The sequence below is a fragment of the Petaurus breviceps genome, unplaced genomic scaffold, assembly GCF_028583685.1.
Source record: "Petaurus breviceps papuanus isolate PSGF00001 unplaced genomic scaffold, PetGlider_PUasm1.0 76, whole genome shotgun sequence".
In the NCBI taxonomy this organism is placed as follows: domain Eukaryota; kingdom Metazoa; phylum Chordata; class Mammalia; order Diprotodontia; family Petauridae; genus Petaurus; species Petaurus breviceps.
In genome coordinates, this window is record NW_027186473.1 from 8,568,002 (window position 1) to 8,580,549 (window position 12,548).

The 12,548-nt window shown below is 36.8% G+C and overlaps 1 long non-coding RNA gene across 3 annotated transcripts in view; it reads right to left on the bottom strand.

The window, feature by feature from the left end:
• Positions 1-462: 462 nt before the first annotated feature.
• The window catches only part of LOC138174985 (uncharacterized), a 49,743-nt gene continuing 37,657 nt past the window's right edge, over positions 463-12,548 (bottom strand). For all 3 annotated transcript variants that reach the window (XR_011171841.1, XR_011171842.1, XR_011171840.1), the window contains one exon: positions 463-965. This is a non-coding gene — a long non-coding RNA (uncharacterized lncRNA). The remainder of the gene's footprint in view (positions 966-12,548) is intronic.

Consider the following 12,548-nt stretch of genomic DNA (forward strand, 5'->3'; position numbering starts at 1 on the left):
TATGTGTACATACACAGACACACGCCTCCAGAATAAAATACAAAATCCAGAGCCTGACATTTAAAGTCTTCCTCAATCTGGCTGCCACCTACCTTTGCAGACACTGACTCCACACACTCTACATATGCCAGCCAAACTGGTCAGCTTGTCGTTCCCCAAATTCAACACCTCTGACTCTAGTCTCTGTGTCTATGCATCAGATGGCCCCCATAGTCCTCCCCCTACCTTACATTCCTGATTTCTTTCAAGGCTTAGCCCTAGTGCTTCTTCCTTTTCAAAGCCTTTCCTGATCTGCCCCTCCCCCACTTGTTCGTGCCCTCTCTTTCCTGGGATTTTCTTATTTTCAGGTGTCTAGGTACGTGTTCTGCCTCCCAGTTACAATAAAATGGAAATTACTTAAGGACAGAGAGTGTTTCTTTTTTGCCTTTGTTATATTTACAATTACAATTACAGTTCCTTGTATTGTGTGCAATAAGCATTTGTTTAATTGAATATATTCTTGAAAGATGGGAGAAAAATTAATTGGGAAAGGCTGCCAAGTTTTGTATTTAAAGAAGTAATTCAAGAAGAGACAAATAAACGTTTTTAAGTTCCACATAAAGTCGTAACCTCCAATTTCACCTTAACAAAAAATGCAAATATTGAGGCAAAGAGGATCAAAGCCTTGCACCCCATGTCAGCCTCTGATGGGAAAAAGCCAGAGGCTTCTCGTTTTACAACATTATCCCTCACCAAATATCATCACTGAAGGAGGCAAACCAAGCAAAGAGGTCTAATGAAGAGAGAAGAGGCCTAGGCCAACTGCAGCCATTTACAAGCAAACCCCCTTTCCAGTTCCACAGCTGCAGCCCAGCAGAGAGGTCGGTGTTCACTGCATGGTGAGTAGACAAGAACCGGATACAGAATGTATGAGCAACCTTCAAAGTCTTTCCAAGTCACTGCTGTGCCATATTATTTCTCATCTCCTGGATGGGGAGAGACAGAATGGGGTAAATTATCTCATATAGAAGAAACAAGGGAAAACTATTACAATGGAGGGGAAGAACAGGAAGGCAAAAGGGAATGGGTCAACCTTATTCTCATTGAATTTGGCTTAGGGAGGGAATGACATACACACTAAATAGGGTATCTCACCCTACAGGAGAGTAGGGAGGAAGTGAATAAGAAGGGAGATGATGGAAGGGAGGGCAGCTGGGGGGAGGGAAGTTGGAAGCACCCACTTTTGACAAAGGACAGGATCAAAGTAGAGAATAAACAGGTTGGGGGTGGGATAGGATGGAGGGAAATATAGTCAGTCTTTCACAATATATCCACTATGGAAATGTTTTGCATAGCTACACATGTACAATCTATATGGAATTGCTTATCTTCCCAGTAAGCATGGGTGATGAGAAAGGAAGGGAAAGAATCTGGAATTCAAAGTTTTAAAATCAAATGTTTAAAATATATATATAATAATTGTTATTATTTTACATGTAACTGGGAAATAAGATATACAGGCACTGGGGCATAGAGATCCACCATGCCCTACTGGAAAGTCGGAGGGGTCACTGGGGAAGATATGGGAGAGAGCAGATTGGGGGAGGGGATATTCAGTGGGACCACTGTTTTGGGGTGGTGGGTAGGAGAAAATGGGTAGAAAAATTGTAACTGAAAATGTTGTGGAAATGAATGATGTAAACTAAAAATAAACAAAATTTAATTCAAAAAAATAAAAACAAAAAAATTTTCTCATCTCCTGAAAACAGGCTCTTCAGGCTGGCTAAGTATGTTGAAACCCTCTGTGCAGGATTGTAAGGGCTGGGCTTTCACACTTAGCATATAGTGAGTACTTAGATGCTTTTTCTTTTATTCATTCATTTATCCATTCATTCTATATAAAAACCATACTAAATGGCACATGAATTTAAGAAATAAAAATCATTTAATTCAAGCTGAATAACAAGGTAAATAGGACTGAATTGAATCAGATATTTCCTGAACCCATACCCAAAAGGGATTCCTCTTCCTCACTCCTAGAGAAAAGCTAGCCAACTATCTAATTATTCCGCATCCCTGGATGAGAGAATCCAAATCCAAATCCAATTCACTTGCGTGTCATGGCAACACCTCCCTGATGTCATTGTCCTCTTCAAGAAGGACAAACAATAACTATTATCACTGACTTAGCTATCCCTCCTAGCTTTGTAACATCCGCAAATTTGGTGAGGCCACCATCTCTGTTTTATCCAAGTCATTAACAAAAATGTTAATCAGGGTCAAGCAGAGATCCCTGGGTATTCCACTGGAGATCTGCCATGTTAACACCAAACCATTAATAACTCCTCTTTGAATATGGCCTTCCAATTCATTCTGAATTCATCTATAATAATTGTGCTAACATCTAATACAAACCTTTCCATCTTCTTCACAAGAATAGTATGAAAGCAGTATGAGACGCTTTATTAAAAATTTTATTGGGGGCAGCTATGTGGCACAGTGAATAGAGCATGGGCCCTGGAGTCAGGAGGACCTGGGTTCGGATCTGGCCTCAGACACTTAACACAAAAAATAGCCGTGTGACCTTGGGCAAGTCACTTAACCCCAACTGCCCTCCAAAAAGCCAAAAAAAAAAAAACTTTGCTAAGATCCTAATACTAAATTATACTAAACTAAACTATACTAAAACTAAAATACTAAGAACTTTTCACAACATTTCTCATATACTAGTTAAATAATCCTCTTCCCTATTCACCAACAATCTCTTTAATGATTCATTTTGGAATTTTCCCAGGAATCAAAGTCAAGAAAGTCTACCAATTCTGCTTTCTTCCATTTTTTGAAAATCGGGATGTTTGCCTTTCTCCTATCTTGGAGCACCTTTTCCATTTCCCATGATCTTTCAGATATCACTATCTGTGACTCAGTACTCCCATTTGTAGATTCTTTCAGTACCCAAGCATGTAGATCATCTAGGCCAGGTAGTTCAGATTCCTCAGGTGTGGCTAAGTATTCTCTCATTGTTCCCTTGCCTATCTGGGAGTTCAACTCCCTATTTATCATTTTTGTTCTCTTATTTCCAGTGGTCATTCTCCTTAGCAGAGAAAACAGCAGCAAAACAAGGATTGAGCACCTTTCAGTTATTAAAAGGAGGGGAGAGGGTAGGATATCATTATGCATTAAAAAAGTACATCCACGTGAGACATCCAGGAACCAACAGATGTTGGTCTATATATGTAAAGTCCCTTATCACTACTAATATATCATTGCCTCTGAACCAGGCTTCTGACATGTTTCCCAAATTCCTTATCTTTTGTCCAAGTGATCTATGACATAATCACCACTTCTTCCTCCATCAAACTTTTTTTTTTTTAAAGCAATTGGGGTTAAGTAAGTTGCTCAAGGTTACATGGCCAGTTATTATTTCTGGGTGTGGTGCTGAGTATCTGAGCCCGGATTTGATCCAGGTCATCCCGACACTGGGGCTGGTGCTCTTACTTGCTGAGCCACCTGGCTGCCCCCCTCCATTAAACTTTACCTATATACTCTGTCATACTTTTCCCACTCTAGTTCTTGGATTTCCTTATATGAGTATTCCTATACAGTGCTATCTCCCTCCTTCCTCCACTTTTACCTATCTTGTTTATTTTAAATTTATTATTTATTTATTTTTAACATTCTTTTATGAAACTTTTGAGTTCTAAATTTTCTCCCTCCCTTCCCCTCTCCATTCAGAAGGCAAGCAATATGATATTGATTATACATGTGAAATCATGCAGAACATTTTCCATATTAGCCATGTTACTAAAAAAAAAAGCAAGAAAAGTAAAGTGAAAAAAATACTTTAGTTTGCATTCAGAGTTCATCAGTTCTTGCTTTGGAGGTGGATAGCATTTTTCATCATGAGTCCTTTGGAATTGTTTTGGATCATTGGACTAATCAGTCTTTAATAGTTCAGTCTTTACAGTATTGTTGTTATTGTGTACAATGATCTGGTTCTGCTCATTTTACTCTGCATCAATTCATATAGATTTTCTGAAGTTTTTTTCTGAAACCATCTTGTTCATCATTATCTTGTTTATTTTGAATAAGGTATACTTGTACCAAGCTATGGTCTACTCATGAGTTTCATCCCCACCAGTGATATCCATGAGGTCCAGTTTGCCTCCTTGCATTAGGACCCTTAGTTCTGGTTTAGTGTCTAAACAGTAGGCACCTTGCCTCCAAGTTCATCAATTTCTTCAACTCCCTTGACCAGCAGCTCCACTCTACCTCAGTCACCCATAAGGGTGGTGAGGTGGTTACACCTTAGACTTTACCAGTCCCCCAAATAACACATCTTCTAAGATCCTAAACTCTGAAATCCCTCCCCTCTCTCTCTGATCACTCTCTTCTCCCCCTTTTATCTCTCCATTTGTCTTCGTCTTCTTGAATCTCTTCTTTGGCTTCATCATGACTTCTAGTCTCCTTAATCCTCCAAATTCTCCTATTTCATCACCCCTAGTCATAGTATGATGTCCTTACTCTTATATTCTTGACCCTATGGTCAGATATTCAATATTGCATTGTTATCTAGTCTACAATTCACTGTGCCCTTGTCATTCATTCATTCATTTAATTTTTATCAAACATATACTGTGTAGATTATAATGAAAGACATTGATGGGAAATACAAAATCTAAATAATGCTAATGCATTTTACACAATAGTTCAAGTCTTTCAAAGTATTTTCCCCAAAACAACCTACTTAAAGGACATAGTACATTTTACAAATGAGGAAACAGATACTTAACAAGGTTGAATTACTTATCCAAGGTCTTATAGCTAGTTTTTGTCAAGCCAGGATTCAGATCTAAATAGTCTGACTCCAAGACCAGTGATGTCCTTACTGCACCTCTTTACCTCATAACAAAATAAGAACCAATCACAGGCATAACGGGGTTTACAGTTCAGGTGGGGATAAAGTATAAGCACAGAAAAAAAAATAACAAGCCACATTATGTGATAAGTACACAAACATTTGCAAAACCAAATGCTATGTGAGGTCCAAGGAGAAGACTGTTGCTGACAGGAGGGATCAGGCAGAACAGGTGGACTTTGAGTTGGTCTTAAAGGATAGGGAGGAATCCAATAATTTAGGAAAGGCATGAAAAGATATTTCCATGCTCTATAGCAATAAAAAAAAAAGAAATTGAATGAATTAAGATAGGCAGTATGGAAACATCAACTTTGCAGATATATACCATTGTATATATATACCTTGTAAATGCTAGAGAATCAACTAAAAAACTAATTGAAATAATTAACACCTTCAGCAAAGTTGCTGGATATAAAATATGGATATAATATAGATATAAAATAAACCCATATAAATCATTACCATTTGTATATGTTACAAAGTCCAGCAGGAACAGATAGAGAAATTCCATTTAAAATAACCATAGACAATGTAAAATAATTGAGAGTCTACCTGCAAGACAAACCCAAGAACCATATAAACACAGTTATAAAACACTTTTCACATAAGTAAAGTCAGATCTAAACAACTGGAAAAATATGAATTGCTCATGGGTAGGCTGAACCAATATAATGAAAGTTACAATTTTGCCTAAATTAATTTATCTACTCACTACCATACCAATCAAATTACCTCCCCCAAAAAATTATAGAGCTAGAAAAAAATGCAAAATTCATCTGGAAGGACAAAAGGTCAAGAATATCAAGGGAATCAATGAAAAAAACATCTGAAGGAAGGTGGCCGAGCAGTACCAGCTTTCAAACTGTATTACAAAGCAGTAATTATCAAAACAATCTGGTACTGGCTAAGAAACAGAGGAGTGGATCAGTGGAGCAGATTAGATACAAAATATGCAATAGTATATGACCATAGTAACCTAGTGCTTGATAAACCTAAAGGTCCAAACTTTGGGGACAAGAACTTACTATTTGACAAAAATTGTTGAGAAAACTGGAAAGTAAGTTTGGCAGAAAATAGGTATAGATCAACTTCTCACAGCCTATACCAATATAAAGGTCAAAATTGGTACATGATTTAGACATAAAGGTCAATATCATGAGCAAATTAAGGGAATATGAAGTAGTTTATCTGTCAGACCTATGGATAAGGGAAGAATTCAGGGCCAAACAAGAGAAAGAGAAAAGCATGGGATGTAAAATGGATAATTTTTATTACCTTAAATTAAAAAGATTTTGCACAACTAAAACTAATATAGCCAAGATTAGAGGGAAAGCAGAAAATTGGGGGAAAATTTTTTTTCACATTAAGTTTCTCTGAAAAGTCTCATTTCTCAAATACATAGAGAACTGAGGCAAATTTATAAGAATACCAGTCATTCCCCAATTGATAAATGATCAAAAGATATGAATAGACAATTTTCAGTTGAAGAAATTAAAGCTATCTATAGTCAAGAGAAAAAATGCTCTAAATCATTATTGATTAGAGAAATGCAACTTAAAACAATACTGAGGTATGACCTCATTGGCTAATATGACAGAAAAAGAAAACTGACAAAAGTTGGAGAGGATGTAGAAAAATTTGGACACTAATGCACTGTTGGTGGAGTTATGAAGTGGTCCAACCATTCTAGAGAGCAATTTGAAACTATACCCAAAGGGTTATAAATTATAAATAAGGGTTATATATTCAAACCCTGGGGCAGCTAGGTGGTGCAGTGAATAGAGCACCAGCCCTGGAGTCAGGAGGACCTGAGTTCAAATCCAGCCTCAGACACTTGACACTCACTAGCCATGTAACATTGGGCAAGTCACTTAATCCCAATTGTCCTCCAAAAAAAAAAGAGAAAAAAAATAAACTGCATACCCTCTGACCCAGCAATATCACTACTAGGTCAGTATCCCAAAGAGATTTTTTTTAAAAAAGGAAAAGAATTTATATGTACAAAAATATTTATAGCAGCTCTTTTTGTGGTGGCAAATAATTGGAAATTGAGGGGATACTCATCAACTGGGGAATAGTTGAACAAGTTGCGGTATATGATTGTGATGGAATACTGTTATACCGTAAGAAATAACAAGCAGGAAGAGTAGAACCAGGAGAAATTTGTACACAATCACAGACACAACATATGTATGACAACCAACTTTGATAGACTGGACTCTTCTCAGCAATGCAGGGTTATAAGTCAACCCCAAAAGACTCATGATGGAGAGAGATGTTTACATCCAGAGAAAGAACTGAGTTTGAATCCAGATTGAAGCAAACTACTTGCTCTTTTTTCTTTTTCTTGCTTGGTTTTGTTTCCTCTTTCCCATTGTTGATTCCATCTGATACAGTCCTTCTTTATAACCTGACTAATGTCTAATGTGAAAGTATTTGCAGATCCTATGCTTTATTGTATGCTGCCATGGGGGGGAGGGGGAGAAGGAAGGGAGGGAGAGAAAATTTGAAACTCAAGGAATTGTGGAACTGAATCTTGTAAACTAAAAGTAAACAAATGAATTAATAAAGACCAAAAAATAAAAAAGAAAGAAATAACAAGCAGTATACTTTCAGAAAAACTGGAAAGGCATATATGAACTATTGCAAAGTGAAGTGAACAGAACCAGAACATTGTGCACAGAACAGCAATATTGTATGATGATCGACTGTGAATAACTTGACTATTCTCAGCAATACAATGATACAAGACAATAACAAAGACTTATGATGAAAAATGCTATCCCCCTGCAGAGAAAGAACTGAAGGAGTCTGAGTTTAGATTGAAGCATACTTTTTTAACTTTATCTTTCTGTTGTTGTTTGGTCTATGTTTTCTTTCACAACATGGCTAATATGGAAACATGTTTCGCGTGATTGTACACATGTAATCAATATAAAATTGCTTGACTTTTCAAAAAGGGGGGGGAGGAAAGGACAGAGAGAATTTGGAATTCAATTTTTTTTATGTCAAAATAGTTTTTACATACAATTGTGAAAAAATAAAACATTTAAGGAAAAAATGAAGCTATTAGCCACCCTTGCAAAAAAAGGAAAAGAAAGGAAAAAAAAGAAAATATATTTCAGACATAAAGAATCTCATGAGTAAAGACAAGGAAGAAGGAATGTAAAAAAAATGTTAGGGCAGAGAGTAGTCCAATTGGAGTGGTGTCAAGAATCCATGGAGAGGTATAGTAGATGAGAATGGAAAGGAAGGGCAATGTTGGAAAATGGAGAGCCTTGGGTGCTAGGCAAAAGAGTTTTAACTTAGTAGCAAGAGGCAGCCACAGAAGACATATGAGTAGAGGAGTGACTTGGCTAGTGCTATGCAATAAAGATTATTTTGAGGGGTTTCCCCCCCAATCATCAAGCATTTGGTTTATTCCTTCCCACCTTTCTCCATCTCCTTCCTTTAGAAAGGAAGGAAGGAAGAAAAGAAGGAAGGGGGGGAGGAATGAGTCCCTGTATTACTTAAGCATAGTCAAGCAGAACTTATTCTCAAATTGGCCATGAACAAAAATGAATTTTTTATTCTTCATGTTAGTCTGTTATCTCTAACACAGGTGGGAAACCTTCTTTATCATTCTACTAGTATCGTGGTTGGTTACCATACTGATCAGAATTCATAAGTCTCTCAAAATTGTTAATTTTTATAATATTAATGCTGTAGTATAAATTGTTCTGGTTCTGCTCGCCTCTCTCTGTATAACTTCATATAAATCTTTCTAAATTTTCTTTTTCTTCATTTCTTACAGCACAATAGTATTTAATCCATTCGCTGGCAGCTAGGTGGCTCATGGAAGAATGTTAGGCCTGGAGTTAGGAAAACTTGAGCTCAAATCTGGTCTCGGACATTTACTAACTATGTGACCCTGGGAAAGTCACTCTATTCCTGCCTGCCTCAGTTTCCTCAAGTGTAAAATGGGGATAATAAGAGCACCTACCTCGCAAGATTATTGTGAGGTTAAAATTAGATATTTGTAAAATATTTTGCATATTTCCTGGCACATAGGAGGTTCCTAATAAATATCTGCTCCTCATCCCCTTCCTAATTACATTCATATACCATAATTTGTTCAGCTATTGTCTAATTGATGGGCATCACCTTAGTTTCCAGGGGTTTTTGTCTCACAAAAAGAAGTGCTATAAAATTTTTTGTGCCTATAGGATGTTTTTCCTTCTCTTTGATCTCTTTGGGGTATAGGCCTAGCAATGGTATATCTGAGTCAAAGGGAATGTCTAGTTGAGTAACTTTTGGGGCATAGTTGCAGATTGCTTTCCAGAATGACTGGAACACTACTTAGCCACACTGTCTGAGAATCAGTGATCCTGTTTTTCCATAGCACTCCCCACCAATATTTGTCATTTTGTATTCTTTTTTCTCAGTCTTCCCAATTTGATGACTGTGAGGTGGAAACTCAGAATTGCTTTAATTTGCATTTCTCTAATTATTAGTGATGTATAGCACTTTTTCATATGGTGGTAGATAGCCTTGGTTTCATCCCTTAAGAAATGTGTGTTCATCCCCTTAGACCATTTATTGGTTGGGGAACAGCTCTTCTTCTTATAAATTCAAATCTGTTCCTTGTATATCTTGGAAATGTAACCTTTATCAGAGAAACTTGCTGCAAAGATTAAGAGGGTGGGGGGGGAGAGGAAGTATAGAGGTAGGAAGACAAGTTAAGCAGCTAATACAGTAGTTCAAGTGGGTGGTGCTGAGGGCTAGACCAGGGAGGTGGCAGTGGGAAATCAGAAGAGAGAATGATGCAAGGGATACTGTGAATGTGGGTGTTTCCATTCTACTAATCCCAAACCCTGGATCACCTCCATCATCCCCCTTTTCCCTTCCTAATCCTTGAACTACCAAATGGTGCTGGTGGAAATCATCCATGAACAACAGTTCTTTCATTCCTTTATTACTTACTTCATTAGTAGGGGAGAGACACTCCCCATAGCAGCTATTCCAGCCTCTTTTCTCAAGTCTTCAATTCAACTCTATTCCTTTCTCCTTTTTCTTTCAGCAGATTAACTTCCTCACTCCTTTCCTAAGGTGATTGAGACTGTCCATCCTGAGCTGCCTCCTCTCTCCTGCTTCACACGCAGAACCTCCCTATGTTCTCTTTGCTCTAGGCTTAGACTATAAGATCACCTCCTTGAGAAGGCATTTGAATTTCTCAGAGAAGTGAACCATTGTTCCTGTGATTGTGTTTCCTCCTCTGAGGATTGATGCTTCAGCATGGTCTGGAGGTGGCACCAGGTTCTCAAAGGATGTGTGCTGAAAAGTTCCAACTTTGTGAGTTTTGAAAGGTCAGAGGAGTGAGCCCTCAGCAGATCTAGGAATGGCATCCATGGTGGGGTTTGCAGTCAGAAACCCCAAGTCTTATTCTTAGATTTATCAAGTGCAGACTACTGTATTCCATTCCTCCTAGGTATTGCTTCTCTGCAGCACCAATCTGCTTCTGTATGTATTTTTAACCAGTAGCAAATAACTTTAAGGATTTATGCTTCATAATGTAGTTTGATAGTCATGTTCTATTCCCTGCATTCCTGCTTTTTAAAAATTATTTTGAGGATCTACAGCTTTTGTTCCTCCAAATGAATTTTAGTAATTTGTTTAGTTCTGTAAATTAATACCTTGCCAGTTCAACTAGTATAATACTAAATCTTAAAGCTAATTAAGGTAGCATAGTCATTTTTATTAAAATCTTGAATGATATACTCTCTCTGATTATTTGTCTTCCTTTGTTTCTGTAAAGAGTGTTTTGTAGTTGTATTTCTAGAAGTAATGAATATGTCTTATTAGGTTACCTACCAGATATTTTGTGGATTTTACAGTTATCTTGAATAAAATTTCACTTTCTTTCATTTCTTCCTGGTTTTTTATTAATACTGTAATAAAAATGTTGATGATTTTAAAAATTTATTTTGTATCTTATTTTATGGAAACTATTCATTGTTTTGATCAGTTTCTTCCATGATTCTCTGGGGTTTTCTAAGTAAATCATACCGTATTCTGCATGTAGGGATAATTTTGTTTCATTCTTGCTGAAGTTTATACCTTTTATTTCTTCTTCTTGACTCATCACTATAGCTAGCATCTCTAGAACTATATTAAATAGTGTTGAGGAGAACAGTGCCTATTGATAAATTTTCCCCAATATTTCTTTCCTTTTTATTTTGCTTATATTGAATATTTTGTGGAAAAGGTTTTGTTTTCATAGAATCCAATCCTTTTATTTTGATTTCCAAAAATATTTTGTATTTGTTTAATAGACATCCTCCTCCATATTGAGATGATGTATTACTACCTTTTCTTCTATTTGAAATTTTAAAACTGTAACTCATTGAACCAGTTGAAATTTAATACATGCTTTAAAATATGAGAAAAATGAAAATTATCTACAAGGTTCTATCCAGCCTATATCCTATAACATTATGACTTTCAGATCTTATGAGTACATACTTATTTTCACCATTCTGATATCAAATTTTACCAATAATTTTTATAGAATATATTTTCCATTGTTATAAGTTTTATCAAACACTAATACCTTTTGTACCTTGACTCCATTTTCCAGTCCTCTGTTCATTTTCATTAAACTGTTTTTCTGTTTTTTAATCAAGTACCAGGAAATTGTTTTGTTTATGTGGAGGCAATTGGGGTTAAGTGGTTTGCCCAGGGTCAGACAGATAGTACACATCAGAGACTGCATTTGAACTCAGGTCCTCCAGACTCCAGGACTGGTGCTCTATTCACTGTGCCACTTAACTGGCCCCCAGATAATCTTGATGATCCTTACATTATACTTCCTTTTAAAATGTAACAGGAAGAGTTCCTCTTCACAATTTGTTTCATTCTTCCATGATTGTTTACTTTTCAACACATAATTGGTTGATGCTGTAATTCTATCAAGTAACCACTGATATTTTGCTTGGGATCCCATTGGACCTTTAAATCAATTTGGAAATATTGACATTTTTACAATTCTGGCTGAACTTAGGGTGCTATCTTTCACATTGTTCAGTTTTTCCTTTATCACTATCAAAATTATTTTAAAGTTGCCTTATTGTTTTTCTCTCCACAAAATAAGTCAAGTAAAGTTAAAAAGCATTTATTACATGCCAGGTACTAGGTGGCACCATGGATAGAGTTCTGGACTTAGAGTCGAAAGACTTGGGTCCATTTCAAATCCTATCTCAGACAGGATTTACTTATTAGCTGTGTGACCCTGGGCAAGTCACTTAACCCTATTTGCCTCGGTTTCCTCATCTATAAAAAGAGCTGGAGAAGGAAGTGGCAAACCACTCCAATATCTTTGCCAAGAAAACTCCAAATAAGGTCACAGAGTCCGACTGGACTGAAATGACTAAACAACAACATAGAGACTGGACTTATTGACCATATTACTCTTGGCTTCATGCCAGCTCAGAATGGGGCGCGGGACAAGGAGGGACAGGGCAGTTTCTCATTACACTATGAAAACAATTCTCCCTGCATACATAAAAAAAAGAACTTAGATACATATAGAAATTATCTCTCTGCCATTCCACATAGCCAATCCATTACCAAATCTACCTTTACAAATTTTTGCATGTCCCCTTCTCTTCACTCA